Below are 25,270 nucleotides of genomic sequence, written 5' to 3'. Positions count from 1 at the left end.
CTGAGGCCCCAGAGGAAGGCAGGGCAATGGAGGAGTTTGCCTTAGTTGATGAGGACTGGGTTAGGGACCAGTTAAGCAATCTAGACATCCATAAATCCATGGGTCCAGATGGGATGCACCCGCGGGTGCTGAGGGAGCTGGCTGAAGTCATTGCTGGACCACTCTCCATCATCTTTGCCAAGTCTTGGGAAACGGGAGAGGTGCCTGAGCAAATTGCCTGAAAGCAAATGTCACTCCAGTCTTCAAAAACGGCAAGAAGGAGGACCCGGACAACTATAGACAGGTCAGCCTCACCTCCATCCCTGGGAAAGTGATGGAACACCTTATCCTTGGTGCCATCTTAAGACATATCAAGGATAAGAGGGTCATCAGGGACAGTCAACATGGCTTCACCAAGGGGAAGTTGTGCTTGAACCAACGTCATAGCCTTTTATGAAGACATAACAAGGTGGATTGATGATGGTAGAGTGGTGGATGTGGTCTACCTTGACTTCAGCAAAGAATTTGACACCGTCTCCCACAGCATCCTCACGGCTAAACTGAGGAAGTGTGGACTGGATGATCGGGTAGTGAGGTGGACCGCAAACTGGCTGAAGGAAAGAAGCCAGAGAGTTGTGGTCAATGGGGCGGAGTCTGGTTGGAAGCCTGTATCTAGTGGAGTCCCTCAAGGGTCAGTTCTGGGACCAGTATTATTCAATATATTCATCAACGACTTGGATGAGAGAATTGAGTGTACCATCAGCAAGTTTGCTGATGACACCAAGCTGGGAGGAGTGGCTGACATGCCAGAAGGTTGTGCTGCCATCCAGTGAGATCTGGACAGGCTAGAGTGTTGGGCAGGGAAAAATTTAATGAAATATAATAAGGGAAAATGTAGAGTCTTGTATCTGGGCAGGAACAACCCCAGGTTCCAGTATAGGTTGGGGAATGACCTATTAGAGAGTAGTGTAGGGGAAAGGGACCTGGGGGTCCTGGTGGACAGCAGGATGACCATGAGCCAGCACTGTGCCCTTGCGGCCAAGAAGGCCAATGGCATCCTGGAGTGTATTAGAAAGGGGGTGGTTAGTAGGTCGAGAGAGGTTCTCCTTCCCCTCTACTCTCCCCTGGTGAGACCTCATCTGGAATATTGTGTCCAGTTCTGGGCCCCTCAGTTCAAGAAGGATAGGGAACTGCTGGAGAGAGTCCAGCGTAGGGCCATGAAGATGATTAAGGGAGTGGAGCATCTCCCTTATGAGGAAAGGCTGAGGGAGCTGGGTCTCTTTAGCTTGGAGAAGAGGAGACTGAGGGGTGACCTCATCAATGTTTATAAATATATAAAGGGTGGGTGTCACGAGGATGGAGCCAGGCTCTTCTCGGTGACAACCAACAGTAAGACAAGGGGTAATGGGTTCAAGCTGGAACACAAGAGGTTCCACTTAAATTTGAGAAGAAACTTCTTCTCAGTGAGGGTGACGGAACACTGGAACAGGCTGCCCAGGGAGGTTGTGGATTCTCCTTCTCTGGAGATGATCTTTTGAGGTCCCTTCCAATCCCTAGCATTCTGTGATTCTGTGATTCTGTGATTCTGTGATACAAGTATGATATTATCTGTTTTCACAGACAGAGGACAAAATCTGCCACTTGCAAAATCCTTAATGATGATCTCTGAAGAGAGGTTTTGATGACCTGTCAGTTTTCTCAGGTTACGTAGAAAACCATTGTTCATCAATAGCAGGAAACAGGCTGAGGTTTACAGCACTCCCTAATACCTGTGTGTTTCCTAACAGACACACAAAAAATAGTTACTGATCCTAGAGTGAGAATCATCTGATCTCTTCAGATGTTTAAAACAGAACTAGCTGTCAAGACTCAGTGTAGAGAAATCATCATTTCTCAATGTAACTTCTTCAACCTGAGGTAAGCATCCAAAGCATTCCTAGTTTGTGCACCTGCACAATCCCCATTTCCCAGAGCAGTCACATACCCTGCAAAACAGCAGAACAGGCTCTGTGTCACAGCTTGCCTATTCAGACAAGTAACTCCAGAAACTTTGATTCATTATCTAGGATACACACTCAAGTTTTCTACTTCAGCATTCTCCAATAGTTGTCTACAGAGGCAACAACTGAACTCTGCCTTCTAATCACACAATATGGATGTGTCATGGGCAGTGTTGACTAAAGGAATTTCACTTAATTTATTGTCAATTAATAAGCATCTAATTGCTGATTCAGGTACAGAAGGAAAAAAGAGAACAAATAAACAAACAAACACTTAGGGAAGCAACTCTTCTCCTCTCTTCCTAGTCTCAGCTTCTCTTGTTTTCACTGTATAATAAACTCAGACCCTTCCAACTCCATTGGTGAGGCAACAGGCAGAGGAGGAGGTTGGGGTCAGTGCATAAGTTTATTTCTGTCATTCCTTCATGCTTCTTACTCTTTCCCTCTACTGTTCCTCACTTCTTATATCAGTAAGAACTTTTCTCTAGCATGGGTTCCTTTATGGGCTACAGGCCCTTCGGTGTAATATCTGTTCCAGTGTAGCCCACCTACAGGCCATAGCCCCTTGAGGAGTCCCTGCTCTGGCATGGCTTATCCACAGGGATATCCTTGCTTTGGCCTGGGTCACCTCTGGGCTGAAGTCCCCTCAGAGGCATATGCCTCTGCCATGGAGCACCTCCTTCCACGAGTGCATCTCCAGCTCTTTCCCCAAGTGTCCGAACCCCCCTGCCCCTGGCTTCCATGTCTCCTCCACTTCCTCCTTCTTCTTCAAATGCATCTTCAGGTCTCCTTGCATCTTCTAACATCTTTCCTCAGGTTTTTGTCTCCTGCCCCTAGCAGATATTGCCCTTTCCTAAACATATTGGAGCAGCTCTGTGTGCTCCTCTGACTGGAGGAAACCTCAGCATGCCATGAGTTTTCATTTATTTCAGACTGGAACTGCGACCGTCTCAGGGCAGTTCAGTCTTTTCTCTCACATGGGGCACCCTGCAGACACCACTACTGAAACCCTGCTATTTATACCCAATCCATTGCACCCTTCATACTTCTGTGAAACAGATTATTCAAGAACATTTTGAATATCTATCCATTTTAAGTTCTTCTAACTTCATCACAAGCTTAACATATATGCACTAAAAAATCTTCCTTTCTTGTCAGATAATAATTGATATTGGTACTATGTGCACATACATGCAGAAAAATTCCACTCCTTGCCCCAGTAAACAAGTTATCAGGGTTTACTCTCTGGTATTTAATTCTCAGAAACTCCATCCCTTTGTGTTTGCAGACCAAGGTATAAAGGTTAACGCTCTAACAAAACCAAAAAAGTTACACTAGTGGGAACACGTCCATTACAATTTCCACACTTTATCTCTAAAGTCTAGATTATTTATTTAGTATCATAATAATCAGACGTCTTATTACAGTGCTCAGGCCTTGTTCTTGCCTGTGGAGGAGTAGATGACTGCTGAACAGTCACAGTCTGGGTAGCAGAGCTCCCCCTTCTGTAGTTCGGCCACTGGAACCGGGGCAGCCTGCAAGAGCTCCATTTTTCATCTTTCTGGTGGAGAAGGCCCAGCCTGACCTGAGGTGGCCGCTCCCAATGCAGAGGCTACTCCAGCATCAGCATCCAAGGCTCCAGAGCTCCCTGCAGCTGCCCAGGGCCACCTGCCCGAGCTGACCACTGGCTGACGCCCATCTTAGCAGCGCATTGCCCTAACATAGGCCACCAGCCCAACTGCCTCTCTGCTAGGCAGTCCTTCTTCCTCCAATGACCCTCTCAAGCGTGTGGCGAGCCCACAGCAGTGCAACACATGCTCACAGGGGGCTCGGAGTCCCTGTTCGCTGCTCCACATGGGCAGGGGGCCTGGGCTCTGTTCCACCGGCTCGGAGCAGGACCAGTCCCAGCTTCTTCTAACCACCTCTTCGCCCAGCCAGCACCTCCGTGGGTCCTCTTGGGCTCCCCATTTCTCACCTGCCTCACACCTCCTCCCCATGCACAAGGGGCACATAGTCATCCAACCTCCCAGCACTAGGACGATGGATCACTGTGGGGTCTCTGGGCTACACCAGCCACTTCCACGCCACACCATGGCCGGGAAGGCCATCACCCATGCTCTCAGCTTGCTACTGTCATACCTGCCCCCGCAGCCGCACCTCTCCCGGGCATGAAGCTCCCCCGCCACGCCAGCAACTTCCCCCAGTACAAGCCTGGGCATGTGCCTCAACCAACAGCCCTCAGGTAGCCATTACTACCCTTTTTAAAGAAGTTGGCAGGAGGTGCTGTGTGCTCCTCTGATTGACTGAAGATTTTGGTGGACTGTGATTGCTCTCATCCCTTCAGGAGTGGCTGGAACCAGCCCAAGGCGAGTCATGGCTCCCCAGCGCAGGGCAGCTGGCAGTTCCTGTGCCCCAACCCCACTGCTTATGCCTGGTGCAGGACACAAATGGGGCCACATCCTCGGGAAGAACAACAGCCAGGGCTGTGGTCAGAGATCTCTCTTCCTGCCTCCCATGCCCCGTGTCTCTGCCAGTTACCTCAGGAAAAAACTTAGCGGCCTATGCATGTCTGAGAGCCTGCTGCTGCTCCTGCTGTGTGGCTTGACCTCAGCTGTGTCAGGGCTTCTCTGTACTCCCTGCAGCTTGTATAATCATGCTACCAACAACGAAGTATAGCCATTAATTTTTTAACATAACTTTAAATAAAAAACACCAATTTTTAATCTGTATTTCTAGCAGTTAGACATTCCTAGATTTTTTTGAAGTGTAGTTGCTAGCTGTTACATGTTCTTAAAATTTTTAGTCACTTTGCAATCAAAAGCAGATGGTTTGCTGAACAGTGACTGACCCATACCCATGTATTCACATCACCTGCTGATAATGTAGGAAAAAAAAGATATCAGATAAATATTTGATCTGAAGTTATTTTCTTCCCATTTTAATCCCTTCAGCTGGCTGCCACTCAAGTTCATCTCAATGTAGGCAAGAAAAGACAGAAATAGAGAAACCTCTTTCAGCCTCTTTAGGAAGCTGAAAGAAGAATCTTTGGAGCATTGTACAAGGCTACAGAAGAAAAGGGGGGAAAAATTAAACCACAATAGTTTTTGAAGAAGAATCCCAGTGAAGATATAATGTCTTTGGAAACAACTGTTCAAAGCTAAGATAGTTGAAAGGAGTTTTGTTATCAGTACAGAGTGCTGAGAGACCAATAGACATAAGTGTTCAATTAAAATGAACGGATGTGAATGGTCAGAGGATTTGTGTACTCGTATGTCTTGATTTTGCTTTTAAACCAAAGATGAGATTGCATTTCACAGATAAGAAAGACAATGCATATATTGATCAGTCTTCTACACAAATCATGGGAGCAATTTGGTGGCAACCTGTTTAAGAACATGACTATGGAACCCTTTACCTCCTTTTCCCCTATTACTATGAGATACCAAGAATGTCATACTTCGACAGCTACTGTTCTGAGAAATAAAATCACATTTTTCACAAGTACTTCATTTGATGCAGTTTGCGAGTGTCACATAAAAGAAAATGATTTAACATCTGTTTAACATCTTGGTCAGCAACATGGACAGTGGGACTGAGTGCTCCCTCAGCAAGTTTGCCAATGACACCAAGCTGCATGGTGCAGTCAACACACTGGAGGGAAGGGATGCCATTCAGAGGGACCTTGACAGGCTTGAGAGGTGGGCCCGTGTGAACCTCATGAATTTGGACAAGACTAAGTGCAAGTCCCTGCACATGAGTTAGGGCAATACCAAGCACAACGCAAGGACATGGACCTGTTGGAGTGAGTCCAGAGGAGGGCTACAGAGATCATCAGATGGTTGGAGCACCTCTCTTATAAAGGAAGGCTGAGAGAGTTGGGGTGGTTCAGCGTGGAGAAGAGAAGGATCTGAGGAGAGCTTTTGGCAGCTGTCCAGTACCTAAAGGGACCTACAAGAAAGCTGGAGAGGGACTTTTTAGAAGGGCATGTAGTGATAGGACAAGGGGTAATGGTTGTAAACGGAAAGAGAGTAGATTTAGATTAGATGTTAGGAAAAAACTCCCATGAGGGTGGTGAGGTACTGGAAGAAGCTACCCAGAGAAGCTATGGATGCTTCCTCCCTGGAAGTGTTCAAGGCCAGGCTGGATGGGGCTTTGAGCACCCTGGTCTATTGGAAGGTGTCCCTGCCCAGGGCAGGCAGTTTGGAACTAGCTGATCTTTGAGGTCCCTTCCAGCTCAAACCATTCTATGATTCTATGATCTTTTCCAGAATGGGATCCTAGTGTCTTAGGAAAGCATAAGTCATATAGGCATGGAAAACAAGCATTTGTTTTCTGAAGTTCTTTTTCCCTTTTTTAAAATTGACATTTAACTCTTCAAAAACTTTGCCCGAACATAGAGAAAAGAGAGAAGTATCTCTTTTAAGAGTTTCTGCAGTGCCATGCACTTAAAATCAAGAACTAAGAGTAATGGACAAGAAACTATGCCTTAGTTCTTGGGCATCCTGTTCCTCATCTTTTGTAAGGGTCAAGAACAAAGAGAAAAGGTGGGGTATGCATTAGGGAGGGATTATTTACTTACTACTAGCACAGAAGGGACATGATTTTCTTTTTTCCTTTATTATTATTATTTTTTTTTTTAATTTATATCTCAACAAGTCAGTGATCTAAGGCAGTTGATTAAGAGGCTAGGTTTGAGTTGCTCTGATTTAATAGAGAGAACTTTCTTGTGCAAGTACATATATACTTGCATGAGGAACTGTCTCCTGATAAACCAAAACTGAAAATTTACTAAGAGGAAGATTTTGACAAACAAGTTGAAATTACTTATCTCTGTCATACCATCAATGTAAAAAAACTTCCCTGTCTATCTCTTAGAACAGCATGTGATGGGAGGGAAGGGGGTCCAAAAATGGGCTGGCATTGTCTTTCTGACAGGTGGACTATATTTCCAGTGTATAAATAATGCCTGGCAGTTCTCTGATAAATTACATTAATAAATTTGCTCATTTAGCCATATTCTTGGAGTTTTATTTTTCACCCAACTGTCCTGGACAGTGAAATTTATTCCTGTTTCTTGAGAAAATCCCCATCTTTCTATCAATATAATAATAATCTAGAAACATATTGATAAGTAGGTAGGAGCATTCAGGTGAGATCTCGTAACTCTGGAAGAAAAGGACAGAATTCCTAACTAAAGGAACTATTTCACATTCGTTACCAACAGTCCTTAAATTTTATTTTTTGGTCCATTCAGAAACTGATGCAGTACAGCATTTTAGTAAACAAATTACTTCCACTTGTTTGCTTTCATGGACTGAATGTCCTCATTTCATTTTGTACAAACGCAGTCTTAAAAGTTGTATTTTAGATCAGAAAAGTAATTGTGTCAAGGTGGCATGCAACATAGTTTTCTGTGTATCTGAGGTTGTCCTTGATCTGCTGACATAAATCATTCCTATTCTCAAAGTTCAGCAAAAACAGTGTACAACAGTAGGTGTAGGGTCAAATTCTGAACGCAGATCTCATACTTCAGGAATCTTAGGTTTGAGGAAGAAATTTACTTCAATTTTTAGCTCTTGTGTAGTGTTTACAGAGTCTGCTTTCAAAATGACCATGCAAGAGAGAGTAACTGACAAAAAAGCCCATAGTTTTGAGATGCTATTTTAGAGCCAGTTAAAACCTGTTCTTTTAGTTATGTAGGTGAAACACAAAACACATCTTTTGTGCATATTGGAAAATAAATTTTGTAGTTGATCTTACATGAATATCTGTTAATTTAATATGCACATAACAAGACACCTTAGACACATCTCAGACTTTGTAGCACGTATATCTTTTGATCTGATAAATGACACATCAAAAACTGCATATTCCATTTCTTCTTTTTGAAAATTCCAGTTTTTATCAGCACAGATAATTTGCAAATGTACAATAAATATGTACGAACATTTTCAGGTAAAAAACTTAAAATTAAACTTTTTAAAACCTAGTTTTCCTCAATTTCTTTCAAACAACAGATTGTATTTCCTATTATTTCAGAATAAACATTGCTTCTAAATTACCATATCATTAAACAGAATTCTAGAACCTCACTTAGAAGATATCTTCTTTACACTATAAATAGGATCTGGTAATTTTTTTTTTTTTTTTAAAGGACTCTTATAATAAAGATGATAAAAAGTTGGCCTTTGAGACCTGTATTTCTATTTCTACAAGTTAACAATGCACGATACATTTACATGGGGAGTTGACTGAAGACCTGTACAGATTTGGTTTTGGAAAAATTATATATAGAGAAAAGACAGAAGTGTGATGATTGTCTCCATTGTTATTATATGCATGTGCATATATATTATATTATTTTGAAGGGTCTGCCACGTGTTCCTACAATTACCCAGAGAGTGACTAGAAACTGCCAGGCAGAATTTCCCCCTTACTTTTTTTCTTTTCTGAAGTTCTTTTTCACTGTTTCAATTGACGTTTAACTCTTCAAAAACTTGGTTCAACCATGTAGCAAAGAGAGTAGTCTCTAGTATTCCAATTATTTTTAGAATTGTTCATTTCTTCTTGAGATATTTTTCTGACATCAGGTTTGCCCTTAAAACTACAGGAATCACTTTTTTCTACTCTTTCAATACATTTAAAGCAGAAGTCAGAGCACAACACAGTTAATAACTCTCAGGACAGCTACTGATTTTGAGGCAGTCTTAGCTCACAGAGTGCTGAACGAAAGTGAGGTCCCTTCCATCACCACTCTTTTCATTTGTTTGGTTTTTTGTTTGAAACAAACATATCATAATAGTGTTTTGGCTGATGTAGCCTGATATACCTTGAAATACGTTTTATTATGATGAAGTAGTGAATTGAAGTTAGAATGTTTCTGCAGGCCTGGGAACTTTATAGAGGTTAGGACATCATGAAGGATGAAATTTAAAATAAAAGCATAAATCTCAGAGGATTATAGATATTGCCTCTACTGAAACTGCAAGGATTTTATGATAATAAAAAGTCCCCCCAAATTAAAATGAGTCCAATCTCTGTGCTTCTAACAGCTAGCAAGGATTCCGTCAATTTCTATGGCAATATTTACTGTTAAAGATATATCTAATCAGCTTTTGGCTCCCTAGCACAGATTCCAAACTTGATTTTGAATCATAAACTAATTTGCCAGTGCTTATTATTTAAAGAGATTGCCCTCTTTTCTAAGAATGGGGACACCAATCTTCCTATAACTCAACAGGGGAAAAAAAGGGAGTTGTGATGCATGCTATTAGTCCAAAAATTGAATAAGTCAAATGCACTGATTCAGCTGAAGCTCAGTTGATACACCAAAGGGGACTAAAGTTTTTTTTCTGATTTTGCCTCAGTTACAAGGACTGAACAAATTGCTAGATCCCATTAACTGACTGAAGGTTTGGTGTATATCATAGCAGTTAATAGAGTCTTTTCTTAGGGACTGAACAGAAAAATATGAAAGAATGAATCCTGCTCTGGTTGGCTGAAGTACCAATTAAGTTGGAAAAATAGCCATTAGCAGCAGTTTCACCACAGGCATAGTATTTCAATGCAGCTGCTGGTTCTTCAGAGCTGTAGTTTTTCTGCCTTGTACTCAATCTTTTAATGGCCTTAGTTTAGCTGTCTTTCTTCACAGAGAAAATGGGTTTCTCTTAAGTTATATTTCTGAATGTAACAAGCTTTTTTTTTTTTTTCAGATGAGGGGTGAACGCAATGTGGAAAGGGGAGACAAACTATGTTGCAGAGGAACATAAGCAGAGTGGTGGTCTTGAATAAACATTACCAAAATCACATGAACAAATCTGGTTGCCAGATGTGATAATGCAGCATTTCAGTATCGTTTACTAGTTTACCAGTGTACTTAAAATGAAGTATAGTTTAAACTGGCAAGGTGTCAATCACTGAAGTAACTGCTTATGCCTTGTATGGCCATCACAGAATAATATCCCTTGGATTTTCTGTATGAAATGCCCATGCTTTCTGCAGAGTGAATTAAATAGCATTAGATGTCCTAACTCTGCTGCAGTGAAGTTTAATTGACTGCAATATGGGGAGAGCAGAAGCCCTGTCATTCCTTTGCAGTCAATACTTGCAGTGATCATAGGCAAAGAGTGGGTATGATTATTGGGGAAGGGCTTTTGCTTTCTACTCTAATTGGACAGACTGACCTGGCTGAAAAGCAGTAAAAATCAAGACCTTTTAATCCATAACTCAAACCAAACGCTTTTTACGAAAGAGTTTGCCTAAGGTGGATACATCTCCCTCAGGAACGAAATGTGAAGTCCTGACTCCCCTCTTAGCCAAGAATAAAAGCACTTGCAGTTACTTAAGGAACTGCTCTGAATGGCATTTATGAATTCTGTCCAAATAATTGATGGTTGCCTGAAAGGAATAGCCATAAATCCTACAGATTAATGTCACAGAAATACCACTGAGTATAAAAGGTCTGATTTTTACACTAATCTTATACAAATACTTCTGAGATTTTTTATTGGATTAATTTCTGGTTTGCTTCAGCATGATGACATATCAGAATCAGGCATAAAAATTTTTACCTGCTCTCAGTAAGCAAGCTTTCAAAGTGGGTGACCCTGACTTCAAGTCAAATGGTGAAGTATGAATGGATTAGCATCAAAATATTATTCTTTCTTCCTTTCTAACTGAAATTGCTTTCAGCCTGCTGAATTTCTAATGCATCCTCTGGTGATCATTTCCTCAGTCTCCCATTCCCTCTTTGCTTTCTCATCTGCTCAGCTCTGATGATCACGCACCATGCAGAAGTATGAGCTCTTTTTTAGATGCAGAGACATTATAATTGATTTTCCCCTTCAGTTACAGTGAGAAATAACTAGGAACTTTGTCACTTTTAAGTCTAGAAAGTCACTATTTCTTTACCTCCACCCTGTTTCATCACACCTCAATGAGGGTTGTGCTAAAAGGATATATGAATCCCCCCTGCTGAGACAACAGGCTGGCTTTTAATCGGCTTTTATGAATCATTTTCAAGGTGTTTGAAGTTGTAGGGAAAAATCTAAAATAATTTTTAGGGGATGGTGATTCTTTTCTCATCTTGTGGGGTTTTTTTTGTTTTTTGGGGTTTTTTTCAGAAAAATCATTTTACAAATACGCTTAGTTGCTTCTTAAAGAGTTTTGATTTCTCAGATCAAGTCTAGTTAAGTCCTTGAATTGATGTTTTCCATTAATGAACATGGAGGAATTATTGTCTATTAAAATTTGTTACTGTAGTCAGAGTAAACCCTTATTTTTTTGTTAAAGGCAATATGAAAATGAGATCTAATTGTTATCACATGCTACCAAAACTGATTTTACAGTGCTTAGAATTAACAGTCAAGTCACAAGCCTATTGGCAGTGCTGCTGCACTTAGTAGGAGAAAGTTTTCATGCCGTAAAATATAACTTCTTTGGGAGTACATGCCACATATACTACATTCCATATTATCCAACAGATACTGAGACTATTTTTTGCTGTAAGAAGGTAGAACTGCTAATGGAAACTTTGTGAATAGAATGACAAAGAGCAGTTCTCCATCAGTGCATTAAAAAATGACTAGGCTACTCTATTCCTACCTTTTGTTTTAAAGGCATCAAAATATTTTCCTTTACACTTCATGCTCTGTCACACAATGTTTATGTTCCTTTAATACAACAATGCCTAGGCATTAATTAAAAAAAAATCTGTTTTTTTAAACTTGACAATTATCCATTGTTACCTAGCAAAGTCATATGCAGTACACCGGAAGAAGATTCCCAGGAATTTCTGGATATTTTTTTCAGAGATAAAGTCACATTCTTTTTACCGATTTGTTTGAATTTTCCTGATCAGTCATGTGAAAAGTCCAAATTCAAGTGATGGTGTAAGCTCAAAGAAGTCTCCTGAATGTGACAGGATTGCAACTCTTGCACCCAGACACAACACAGACTTCAAAAAGAAATGTAGTCATGCAGCATGAAAGTTACAACTTACCATCTCTGATTTCTCCTGATACGAGTATCCTGTTATTTGTTTTCCATGAGAAGTTTACATGTAAAAAAACCAAGACTTGAGAACCTTGACTGTTTCCATTTTAATCCACTACAGATTAGAGCCTAAGCAATGAAATGAAGTTCTTTGAATGAAATTGCCAGTATCTAATACAGTACATCTTTACAAAAGAAGTATGATTTCTGTTCATTTAATATGCTTAGTTTCTCAGCATACCACACTTCATGTATCTGTAACACCAGGAGGTTTTCTACTCACTTTCACAGTCTGTCTTAGGCAGAATTTAACTCCTTCTGTTTGGAAAAATTAAACACTCATAGAAGTTTCAAGTGTCTTAACAAGAAAATATGAAGAAGCATGGAGTTCTCTGATGTGAGCTTTGGGCTACATAGTTAAGCATTTCAGATTAAGAAATTACATTCACTTAATATGCCCATAAAATGGACAACTACTGTTTTTTTCCCTGTGATAGCCAACTAGCTTTCTAATCCATAATTGTTGTTAGTATAAACTGCAATATCACTTTCTACCAATTTAAAAAATCACTTGGAAAACAACCAGGAAAGCAGAAGAAGGGAAAGAGCAAAACAGCACATAGCAGTTAAAATGGGGTTTATTTTATTGGAAACAAAGGAACCACTGAGTTTACTGGAACAATGTAGTTCTCCAGGCCTAGGGCTGCAGAGAGCGCCTGAATTTCTGCTCAGGAACTGACAGCAATGGTGAGATCAGCTGTGGGTGATATTCCCAAGTGAAGGAGATGCTCAGTCTGGTGACAGAGCTTCAGGAGGAGATGTCCAGGCTAAGGAGCATCAAGGACTCAGAGAAGGAGACTGACTGGTGGACTCACACTCTACCATCCCTGAGGCAGATGCAGAAGCCAGCCATGGCACAAGAAACAAAGAACCCCCTACCCTCTTGCCACCAGGCTGGAAAGGGGACACCCAGGAGCAGGGCGAGAATGGAAGAGGGTTACTGCTTGGAGCAGCAGGCGAACACATCCTCAGCCTGCCCCACCTTGCCAGGTGCCTGTACACAACAGGTATAAGGCACTGGAACTGGATGGGCAAGCAGCTGATGCTGCTGATGAAGACCCTTCTGGGAAGGAGGGGTCCTCTAGGCAACTTGTGCCCCACACGAAACACATCAAACCCACTAAAACCATGCATGTAAAGAGAAAAAGAAGGGTAGTGCTTCTACACTAATGCGCACAGCATGAGGAAGAAGAAACTGGAAGCCTTGGTCTGGTCCCAGGGATATGATATCATTTGCATTAGTGAAACCTGGTGGGATGAGTCCTGTGACTGGTGTGCCATGATGGATGGCTACAGGCTATTCAGAAGTTATAGGCAGAGTAAGAGAGGGGGTGGCACTGTATGTAACTGAGGGGCTGGAGTGCATGGAGATGGCAGTTGGTGACAGGTAAGGATTAAAAGACAGACAAATAAAGCCAATGTCATAGTGGGAGTCTACTATAGGCCACCCAGCCAGGATGATGACACTCATGAGTTATTCTTTAAGGAACTAAGTGAAGCCTCCAAGTCATCTGCCCTTGTCTTTATGACGGACTTCAACTTGCCAGATGTCAAATGGGAATATTGTACAGCTGGTACAAACAGGTCCAGAAGATTCCTAAAGCATCTGGACAATAACTTCTTGGTACAAGTATAAAGGAACAGACCAGAAAAGGTGCCTTCCTAGATTTGCTACTTGCTAACAGAGAGTGGGTGAAGTGGCAATTGGTGGCTGCCTTGGCCACAGCAACCATGAAGCAGTCAGCTTTAAAATCAACGCTAATGGGAGGAAAACTGCCAGCAAGACCTAAATGCTGGATATGAGGAGACCAGACTTCAGGTTGCTCAGAGAACTACTTAGTAAGGTCCCCTATGAAGAAGCTTTTGAAGGTGCTGGCATCCGTCAGTGTTGGTTGCTTTTTAAGTACCACCTACTAAAAGCACAGGACCAAAATGCCAAAAATCTAGCAGGCAAGGCAAAAATCCAGCTTGGTTGAGCAGGGATCTTCTTGAAATACGGCAAAAAAAAGAAATTATATGATCAGTGGAAGTAAGGTCAGGTGTCATGGGAAGACTGGAGAGGTCCTGCTTAACACTGTAGGGAGGAAATTTGTGCGGCCGAAGCGCAATTAGAATTGAAGATGGCCAGTACTGTGAAGGACAAGAAAAAGGGCTTTTTAAAATACGTTAATGGCAAAACGCAAACTAGAAATAACATTGGCCCATTACTTGATGAGCATGGTCACCTTATTAACAGGGACAGAGACAAAACAGAGATATTTAATGCTTTCTTCGCCTTAGTCTTCAACACTGAAGATGGACTCGGGGGCCCCCATAGCCCTGAGCTAGAGAACCATGCTTATGAGAACAATAAACTCCCAATTAGTCTGGAACTTGTAAGGGATTTGCTGCTACGGTTAGATTCCTACAAGTAAATGGAGCCTGATGGGATTCATCCAAGGGTACTTAAAAAGCTGGCTGATGTCACAGCAAGACCTCTCTCTGTGATTTTTCAACACTCCTGGGAATCTGGAGAGGTCCCAGATAACTGGAAGCTGGCAAATGTTGTCCCAATCTACAAGAAGGGCAACAGGGATGACCCTGGCAGCTATAGGCCTGTCAGCCTCACTTCTGTTCCTGGCAAAATTATGGAGAAGAGTATTCTCGGAGTTATTGAAAAACATCCGAATGACAATGCAGTCATCGGTTCCAGGCAGCATGGATTCATGAGGGAAAAGTCCTGCTTGACCAAATTAATTTCTTTCTACAACAAGGTTACCTACCTAGTTGACCAAGGGAAGCCTGTCGATGGTGATCTTTTTGGATTTCAGTAAAGCCTTTGATACTGTCTCTCACAGTATCCTCCTGGACAAGATGGCAGGCATACAGCTGGGTAAACACACAATACAGAGGGTGAGCTAGGCTCAAAGGGTTCTAGTAAATGGGGTTATGTCAGGCTTGCGACCAGTCACTAGCAGGGTTCCACAGGGATCCATCTTAGGGCTAGTGCTCTTTAATGTCTTCATAAATGACTTGGACACAGGACTTGAGGGAATACTAAGTTCACTGATGACACTAAATTGGGAGGAGCTGTCAACACTCACGAGGGCAGAGAGGCCCTGCAGAGGGATCTGGACAAATTGGAGAACTGGGCAATCACCAACACGTGAAGTTTAAGAAGGGCAAGTGCCAGACTTTGCATCTGGGACAACCTTGGCTGTACATACTGACTGGGGAATGAGATCATGGAGAGCAGCTCCATAGGGAGGGTTCTGGTCGATGGCAAGTTGAATATGAGCCAACAGTGTGCCCTGGCAGCCAAGAGGGCCAACTGTGTCCTGATGTGCATCAAGCACAGCATTGCCAGCTGGTCGAGGGAGGTGATTATCCCACTCTGCTCTGCACTGGTGTGGCCTCACCTGTAGCACTGTGTGCAGTTCTGGGTGCCACAGTATAAAAAATATATAAATCTACTGGAGAGTGTCCAGAGGAGGGCCAGAAAGTTGGTGAAGGGTTTGGTGGGGAAGCCATATTAGGAGCAGCTAAAGTCACTTGGTTTGTTCAGCCTGGAGAAGAGGAGACTGAGGGGAGACCTCATTGTGGTCTGTAGCTTCCTCACAAGGGGAGGAGGAAGAGCAGGTGCCGATCTCTTCTCCCTGGCGACCAATGACATAACCTGATGGAATGGCAGGAAGATATGGCAGGGGAGGTTTAGGTTAGACATTAGGAAAAGGTTCTTTACTCAGAGAGTAGTAGAGCAGTGGAACAGGCTCCTCAGGGAGGCAGTCGCAGCCCCATGCCTGGCATATTCAAGAAGAGATTAGACAATGCCTTCAGATATATGGCATGAATTTAGGGGTTGTCACATGCAGGGACAGGAGTCAGACTCTGTGATCCTTGTGGGTCCTTTCCAACTCAGGAAATTCTGATTCTATGAATGGCATCTCAGGTTGAGCAAAATAATTTTGTATTTCCCAAAATATTTTGTAGAAGCCAAAACAGGTTAGTAAACTTTCAGGGGAAACTTTTTCTCAGAACGTTGTTTGTCAGTATCAAAATATTTAGAGGTAGTTGTGTTTTTCTTTGATTAGTCCCCTTAACCAGATTTACTTTGAAATTGTATTCTTGACTTGAAGTTGTTTGCCAAACTATTCACTTTAAAAACCAACCAATCAAAAAAAAAAGCCAAAACCCAAACCCTAATAACCTTAAGTAAGTAAAGGCATGTTGATGAGTTTTTACAGGACTATGGTCATCTGAATGTGAACAACCCAGTGTTTCAAAGATAGTCATTGTGTATTGTAAGCCAGGCATGTAGAAACAGCAGGAGGAGAGAAACTCCCAGATGCAGGTGCAGGGAGGAAAGCACTCAGTTCTGTGTAACCACAACTGTCTAACTGCAAGTCGCATGCTGAACCATTTGCTCCTGCCAAATGGATAAGACCATTACCACTTGCTTTTGCCAAAAGGTTAAGATTCTGCTTTCTCATGATAGATAATAACTGATCAATACTCTTCTTTCTCTATGTAATAGAAAGTCATTGTCTGTGTAATAGACAATCATTGTTTAAGTTGCAACATAGATGTAGTACATAATGGTGTTAAGAATGAATAAATAAGAATAAATAAGAATAAATAAGAATAAATAAAAATAAATAAATAAGAATAAATAAGAATAAATACATCAGTGTAACCATCAATAAATCGGCTCATGATGATCATATTGGTCGTGTCGTGAAGTCCACAGTACCCTCGCATCAAAGGCAGAGGTAGTGTTAGAAGGCTTTAAGTGTCCCCTAGGAAACAGCTATAGGGAGTAGATTCTGTCCCTTTTAGAGCTACATAGTAGTTGATATGGTCCAAGATGGTTATCCTGAGAGAGAGTGATCAAAAAAAGACAAACATAGGACATAGCCTGCAGTCATTGCCTGTTCCATTGCTAAAACAAAACTTTTTCATTTTTTGTTTTTACCCTTTGCAAGAGACCAAAACACTGGCTCACCTGCCTCACTGACTCACATAAGCTGTCATGCAAGTGACATCAGCGGCTAGAAAGTCCATCCCTCCACAGGGGGTGAAAGAAAATATCAGGGAAGACCAAGATCAGATTACTAAGCCAAAATAAAGGTACTTTTGATGGAAATAGTGCCCCTGAAGAAGTACTATTCCAAGTCTTCAGCTACTAATTATATCTTTCTGGAGAGAGATCTGCTTGGTTCTTGAGTTACATCTCGAGCATTGTCATTGGTATCAAAGAACCATACATCAAGGAAAATACAATTCACCAGCCAAGGAAAACCTCTGCTGATTTTGAATGTTAGGGTGTGCAGATGATAGCAGAAGAATGTGGAGCCTGCTACAAAACGAGAAGATTCCAACTAAAAATATACTGCAGTTGTAAATTACTTGACTAAACTCCTAACTTCTAAGGCTTGCTAGGTGGACACCAAGACAGGCAGGCATTTAAACCTTGTTAATGTTTAACTGGGGGCAACATCTAAATAGTAAACAGTAGCCCTTTCTTGCCTTTCCTTCCCCAGGCAGAAGAAAAGAAAAAGGACAAAAGACTCGTAGGTTGAAATTGAAACAGATTTAAGAGAACAATAATAAGAGCAATACAGAGCCATACTTAGCCACTGGAACATGCACTCCCAGCAATGAATGCCAGAGGGCAGACACTGAGTAGAGTGAGTCTGGCAAAACGTAGAGATCACAGCAGGCATAGGAAGTCAGGAGAATCAGGCAATGGGAGCAGGACCAGAAGCAGAAACCCTCACAGGTGGTGGCCATCGAAGAAGAAGGGTTGTCTCCAGCGACTTCCCACTTCTATATGGAGCACGAGAGTCATGGTATGGAATTCTTCATTGATCAACCTGGATGTCAATCTAGGTCATGTTCCATTATGTTCCCTCCCAACAGCTATCTTGTACCTGCAACTGGACAGCTGAAAAGTCCTTCATCTCCTTGGCAACAGCCAAGATATTAGTGAGTTCTTACATTCTTTTCATACCAAACCCCAGACACTGGAAAGCAACTGGAAGATAACATTAACTCTAGCCCAGGGTGCTATTGCATTATGCTTAAACTAAATCCAAAACAGAAGACTGTGCTAGCTACTAAGAAGAAAATATTCTGACTACCTAGAAAATTACCTCAATTTCAGCTAACCCAGCACAAACAAAAAATATCAACTCAAGACACATTTTCAATAATATTACTCTGTGACATAAGGTGATGTGATGAACATGATATGGACCTTGTTTTGCCTTAAACAATTGATTTTGCGACTTCTGGCATGGAGGAAGAGATAAGTGCTGCAAGTGGGGCAAGATGGTATCTCTTTTCTTGAGACCCACCTATTCTTTGCAAAACAAAGGCTCCAGCCTTTGAGATAAAGACATTATCTGTGCTTGCACAAAAGCAGGGTCATTCAGCGATCACTGACTGGATAGGGGAATTACGAATCCCCAGCTGCCCTTAAAGGACCAACCGACTCAATTCTGGGAGCAATTGACTCACTTCTAGGACCACCAACTCATTTCTGGAACAATCTCCTTAGTTAGCATGAGGAGAAAACACAGGGAGGAGATGAGCCATCTTCTCCTATCCCACAGGCAAATGAACTAAAATATTTAAAACTTCCCACTCAGGACACTAGTTGCATTGCTTTGCATTGTTTTGCATCATGTCCACCACCCTGAGAGCTACAGAGTGTCGCTGGATTGACCAACCTTCAGAGTGGCAAAATCTTACCTTTCTCTTTTATTCTCTCTCTGTTTCTAATTTTATTCTGGGCACACGCACGTTGTGAATTTTGTCGTTGAAATCTTGTTAAGTTTTATGATAGTTACAAACTTTTGCCAAGGCACTATTTGCTGTAATTCCACTGACTTTTATGTAAATTCATGATTGAATTGCACATTTTGAGTAATTGTAGTTACTCCCAGTTATGGCACAGAGTATTGAAAAAGTTAACCTTGCCCTCACCCCACTGAGTGGGATGAGACAGATGAGAACAAATGGCAGCATTAGAATTATGAAAAGATCATCCAACACAGGTTAACTCCTAGTCCAGAGGCTAATCAAATTAAATGAAATTTCACACATACAGAAGAAATTTTAAGCAGAGACATATATATATATATATATATATAGTATTGGTAAAGCAGAACTCAGCTAACTTCTGTAGGAAACAATTATTTTGCAAATATAATAGGCTCAGGCAGGATCTCTCAGCAAAGCATTTTTTTTTAACAATGATATTGCAACACCAGGTGTTCTACCTAAAGGTAGGCACACATAATAGGGCAAAAAAGCCCCTGCTTATATCCCCCCAAAATCCTGGCTGCAACTTCCCTCCCCTGTTCCTCATTGGTTGGGTACTTCAGGCTTGACAGACTACCCTGACGCATACAATACCATTCCCCTTATCAATCTATTTAAGATATGGATTCCTGGTACTTTGGCTACCCTTCCCCCTAAATTAACTTGTAAATACAGGTATCAGTATGTATACAGGTATCAGTATATATTCTGGGAAGAGACTATGTTTTACATTAAGGATTCATAGTCCGATGTCTCTCGGTCCTTCCCCCATTCTGGGGTCAGGAGCCAGGTACTCAGTTATGTAAAAACCACAGTTCTTTGTTAAACATTCCTTACACTTCCAAACCTTTTCTTGACTGTCTGCAGCAAATGGACACAGCAGGGACACAAATATAAGTGAAGCTAGTTCAACAGCAGCATATTCAAGAGACTGTACATGCTAGGAAGATTGTCACTGATCACAGAAAAAAAATAGCAAATTGTATAATTAAAAAAAAATTATTGCCTTTTGGGTTTAAAATAATTTTATAGAACTACTATTACTTTCTTCTGCTTTTTTTTCTGATGGTGAGGATTTGCTTCTTATTTGTATGAAATGTCAAGAATCTAGAACCTGTCAATGTCTCCTTTGTTTAAAAAAAAAGAATGCAATATGAAGGGAGATATTGGTTGCCTATGTACTATTTTTCTTACCTTCTCCTCATTTCTTCCCTTAGTATGGATAATTATACTCTCATAAAACAGGGCAAAATAACTGTGAAAGTTAAACCTTTTAAAAGTCAGTATTAAATTCTGAGAAAACAGAGATAAGCAGAGAAGGTATCTTCGTATCAAGCCTTTTCTTGCCAGCCTGACTAGATTTAACCTGATCAGAACCTTCCAGCTTCTGTTAAAAAAATACTGTGGCACTTCTGATTAAGTGTTTCTTCATGACTCACACTGTTGAACATTGAAAGACAAGTTAGTCTTCAGTAGGATTATCGCAGTCATATTTTACAATTGAGGAAATTGAAATATATCTGTCTTAATCTTGCCATTTCCTGTTCAAAGTGGGGAAGAAAAGTGAAAAAGGAAGTGAAACTCATTTTTTTTAAAAATAGTAATCTTACTAAATTGTTTGCATTGATACTTATCTAATTTAATGCAATACACCTACAAGTTCCAGTCAATTCTATACCTTATATGAAAAACATACTTAAAGCCTTCTCTTTCAATACAGTACTTGACTGTTGCTGAGATTAGTCTTCTTTCCCAAAGAGCAATTGACACAAAGGGCAGCTTAATTTAATAATTTTATTGTAAATCAGTAGCCATCTTCCAAGACCTTATGGTTATTTTGCTCTCAAACTTAGAATCACTTCTGTTATCAGTTACTTACAGGAGGAACACCTCTTTCAAGCATTTCCTATGTTTCTGTATATTCTCAGAAAGCCATCCAACATAAAACTTTAAAACAGACATATTTGGTCTCCAAATACGAACAAAATATAGGGAATAAAAGTAAAAGCCATTTTATCCCACACTGCCAACTTTTTTCTTCCTCTTCTTTAAACAGGAAGTAAATCTCACTGTTACTGTTTGTACTCAGCATTATCCAGAGAGTTTGTTTAGGAGACTGCAACATTCATAGAGCAAAGATTGGTGGTCGAGACTTTCAGGACTCTCTGCCAACCATGTGAAAAATGCAAGTCTTTCTACAGGTCACTAAGTGATGTAACCATCACACTATAACAAAAAAAATATTTGGACATTTTCCAAAATGTGCATGGGTGGTGATGAATACAGAATCTATAGCCTGAACAATTTGCAGAAGTGGAAAAGACAAAATTTGTTGTGCATGCTGATACCTTTAATAATAAATTTTCTTAACTTTTTAATCACTACTTTCACAGTCTATTGGCCTATTCTTGGATATAGAATAAGTTATAGAGAATTCAATTATGAGAACTCTAACTATAGATCTTAGTGTACGTTTTTTTTCTTTAGCTCTGTATACAGTTTGTACCAATATGTTCCTTCACCACAGCATAAAACTGAAGATCACCTTGTTAAAAATAACAGTTTCTGTGGAAAAATTGGTATTCTTCTGATTTTAAAACTACCACCCAGCTAATGGCATCCCTAGTGATGTGGTACTGCTAGTAGATCAGCGCTGCTATAAGCACACCTAAATTGTTCTCTGAAATGCACCCTAATCCCTAAGAAAGTCAGTTCCTTCCTCTGAGCTCTTTGTGTGTGTGTTATTAGAACTTGTTTCCTCAGCTAAAGGATAACAACAGGATGTTATGAGGATGTCTATGTTTGTATCTTGTCCCTAAAATTGTCATTTTTTCTCTTGTTCCTTATAAATGAGTATTCAAAAGTACTGACAGATATAAAGGGCTTGCATGGGAAAACGACACTTAGCTTGGAGCATGTAGCTGTTTCCCAGTCAGCCTGACTTAATGAACAGTCACTCACAGAGGTTTTCTTTCTGGGATTGTTTTAAAACAGATTATATTTTGAATTAGTGAATAAAGTCTGTAATTATTTTACAGATTTTGCTCTTTCCCAATAACAAATGATCAAGCTATTCCTCCCTGTTACTGAATTCTCCTACTCCATACTCTTGTCTGTGCTCACTGGGTTAGGGCTCCAATCCACTCTAGTGTCTGATATGCAAACAAAACAAAAGGCACCATTTGCTGAACAATTTGTTCACATATTGACCTATTCCAAACGAGCCCACACTGCTCAGTTTGATACATGGTTCAATGTATTATTTCATTTGATACAGATTTCCCCGAGAGAATGGCAGTGACTTATGGATGCTTCTGAGTCACCGTTGATTTTCTAGCGACAGATGAAGAACTGTAGTGAATAAAAGAATCCTATTATTTACTATCCAGGTATGGTGATCCTTTAATTTGTAAGGAAAATACAGTAAACCAGATAGCTTCAACCTACTGAAACAGTCTATGCCTTTCCTAAAGGCAATGGAAGCACATTGGCCAAGCTGGGGATAATAGGAAACAAAACATTCATGTGTGTTAAGAAAGCAAAAGCAAATCCATTCCCTAATCCTGGATGATGATGTCATCTACTATCACTACCATTGGATAAAGGGTATTTTTTGCTGTGTTTTTACTGATACCTGTATTAATATGTATTTAGTACTTTTCTGCATTCTCTGGCTAAGAACAGATAAAAACTTGACAAGCTCTGCAATAAAAGTGTATCAGAGATGATACCAATCATGCAACAAACCAATTTCCCTAAACATTGTTAGCTACATTTTTCAGTTTTGATAGGAATCAAAGAATAGTCATATGAATATCAAGCTTCTGGATACCTTTCAGAACATTTCATTTTAATTCAGCTATTTCTACACAAGAAGAGTTGCTAAGGGTATGTGTTAATACAGCTATTATAATATATTCATATATTCATACTACTTTGTTACTGCATGTCAGATGAGCTGTGTGGCAGAAACATGCATCTGTAAAATATGTTTTAATACTGTTTCATAATCCTCAAAAAATCATTAAACATTCCTTCTTTTTTTTTTTTGCTATTACTATAAGTATTTGCATTTCTTTGACCTTCAAAAATAAGTATTATTATTATAAGTATATATAATGGAAGAATACAATACTCCTTGCAGGGGTGGAATGAATGAGTTTATCAGTCTTTCTTTCTTTCTTTTCCCTATGAATTTTCAGGATGGAAATTTTGTTGAATTTTATACAGCCTTTTAGAGGAGAATTCCTATCATAATTACTGTTCAAACATTTTTCCAAAACCACCTGGAGTCATCTATTTTATAAATGCACCCAATGAGATAGTCTTTAATGCTATCTGTTTATTTGGAATGAAACATTAAATCTGTCATTTTAGAAAGCAAGTTTCTTTCCATGTAGTCTCTCATGCTGTTCTTCTGTTCACTAGAGAAGCTAAATGTGGAAGGTGTATTAAGCAACATTATATGCTAACATTAAATGACTGCAAACTACTGATATGCTTTCACTTATTATCTCTCTGGGACATCTGTCAATATTAATAAGGTAAGTGGCTAAGCAATCATCCCTGGTAAATAAGTATCAGATCCAAATATATCACCCTTTAAGCAGATTAACATACTATTATTTTTAATTATATTATTTATGCCCATTTTTACTTTATGAAAATTAATCGGTGGTTAGAAAACAAACAGCAAGAATGGGCTCAAATTCTTTGGGACATTCTTTTTTTTTGTTTGCCACTATAATTCCCTCAGAATCAAGAGAGGGGGACTCTCCAGTTGTTTAGTCATAAGCCCTACTTTAGGTCAATTCATTTTATCTAGCAGTTAGAGAAGAATGGTGTTTCCACTCTGCTGCAGATTTGCTGAATGACCGACTCAGTTAATTTCAGTATCTCATGTCTATGCAACTGTAAAAGACGTACACGAATCAGTAGTATAAAATAAGGTAACACACATATAATGGAGTTTACTCATTTCTTCGGGAAAAATGGAGTCTCACTCACATATATACCAGACCATGTAAGTTTACTCATTTTTGTATCTGCCATCATGCCTAAGAGAAAAAGGAGTGAGATTCTGTACTAGTGATATTACAGCAAATAGGGAAGATAACATGGGAGCAAACACTGAATGTTCATGCTATCTTCTGCATGCTCACTGCAGATTCACAAAAACAAGAAAGAAAATTTTCTGAATTTTAGTAGCTAGTAATACCTTCATAAAAAAAAAAAAAGGTATGCGTCCTGGCTTTGTTTAAAACAAGACCAGTTCTCTTTCAGTGAATTTTCCTTTCAGCTAAGTTCTTCTAAGTAACTGCACTTTTCTGAAGTCAGCTGCATGTTTTTCAGACACTGTTCACTCCAGAGCTGATAATGGTAGCAATGGTCTGCAGAAGATGCCCAGGTTTATACTTATTGTTATGGCAGCCAAGGTTACTGATAAATTTTGTAGGTCCTGTAAGTGAGAGGGGCGTACTTACAGGGAAGGGCAGACACAACAAGTGACCAAAATTGGCCAGCTAGGTATTCCATCCTATACACATCATACACCATATAAAACTGGGAGATCATGAGGGTCTCGGGCTCTTTGACCATGGCGGGCATCTGAAGAGGACCCTGCCTGTTCTGCCTGCGATCCGAGGCCTAGTTCCAGGCCATGCCTCCCTGAAACTAGTTCCAGTTTACTGTGGAGTCCAGCCCAGGACTTCCGGGTACCTGCTTTGCAGCTGCTGGAGCAACACCAGCTCCCCCACGGGCCACTGTGCTGGGAAATTCAATATTGGGTTTGTATATTTTGTATTATTTTCTCAATTTATTAGTGGTATTAGTAAAACATTTTTAACTTTTCAACTTGTAAGTCTCCCTTTTCACCTATTCCCTTTCCTTAGTGGGGAGGGCAGGGAGTTAACAGAGAGCATCTGCCACAGTTTATTGTTGCCCTGCGATAAATGGTGACAGTAGGATAATGAAAACTCCATTAGAATTTGGTGTGATAGAATCAAATTTAGTAGTCTGGGAATACACCTTTTACTACTGTCTTCTAAATAAGGTCATCTTCTATTTCTTACAAGCACTTTGTCGTCAGCTGGCATTGAAATGAATCATAATCACTCTTCCTACTTATGCAGATTGGGCTCTCTGCCCCTCCAAGTACATAATAGGATATCATCATAAACTTCCTATTTCAACTTGAAACATTCTGCGGAAAGTAGCTGGTCTCTTGAGCAAAGGCGTATCATATACTAGAGGACGAGACTATGAGCAGATGTTGCTTTGTCATAGTCTAGTCATACAATATCAAAAAGAAGCTGTTCTGAAAGAGCTTCAGATTTGTTGATACTTTGATGTCCTATACAAAAGCATCCAGTGAGCCAGTTACTTATTCTTGGTTTCATATACATTGCGAAGTAAATAGGTTAAAATATTAATTG

Source organism: Caloenas nicobarica, chromosome 5, assembly GCF_036013445.1.
Source record: "Caloenas nicobarica isolate bCalNic1 chromosome 5, bCalNic1.hap1, whole genome shotgun sequence".
In the NCBI taxonomy this organism is placed as follows: domain Eukaryota; kingdom Metazoa; phylum Chordata; class Aves; order Columbiformes; family Columbidae; genus Caloenas; species Caloenas nicobarica.
Note: the sequence above shows the minus strand (reverse complement) of the source record.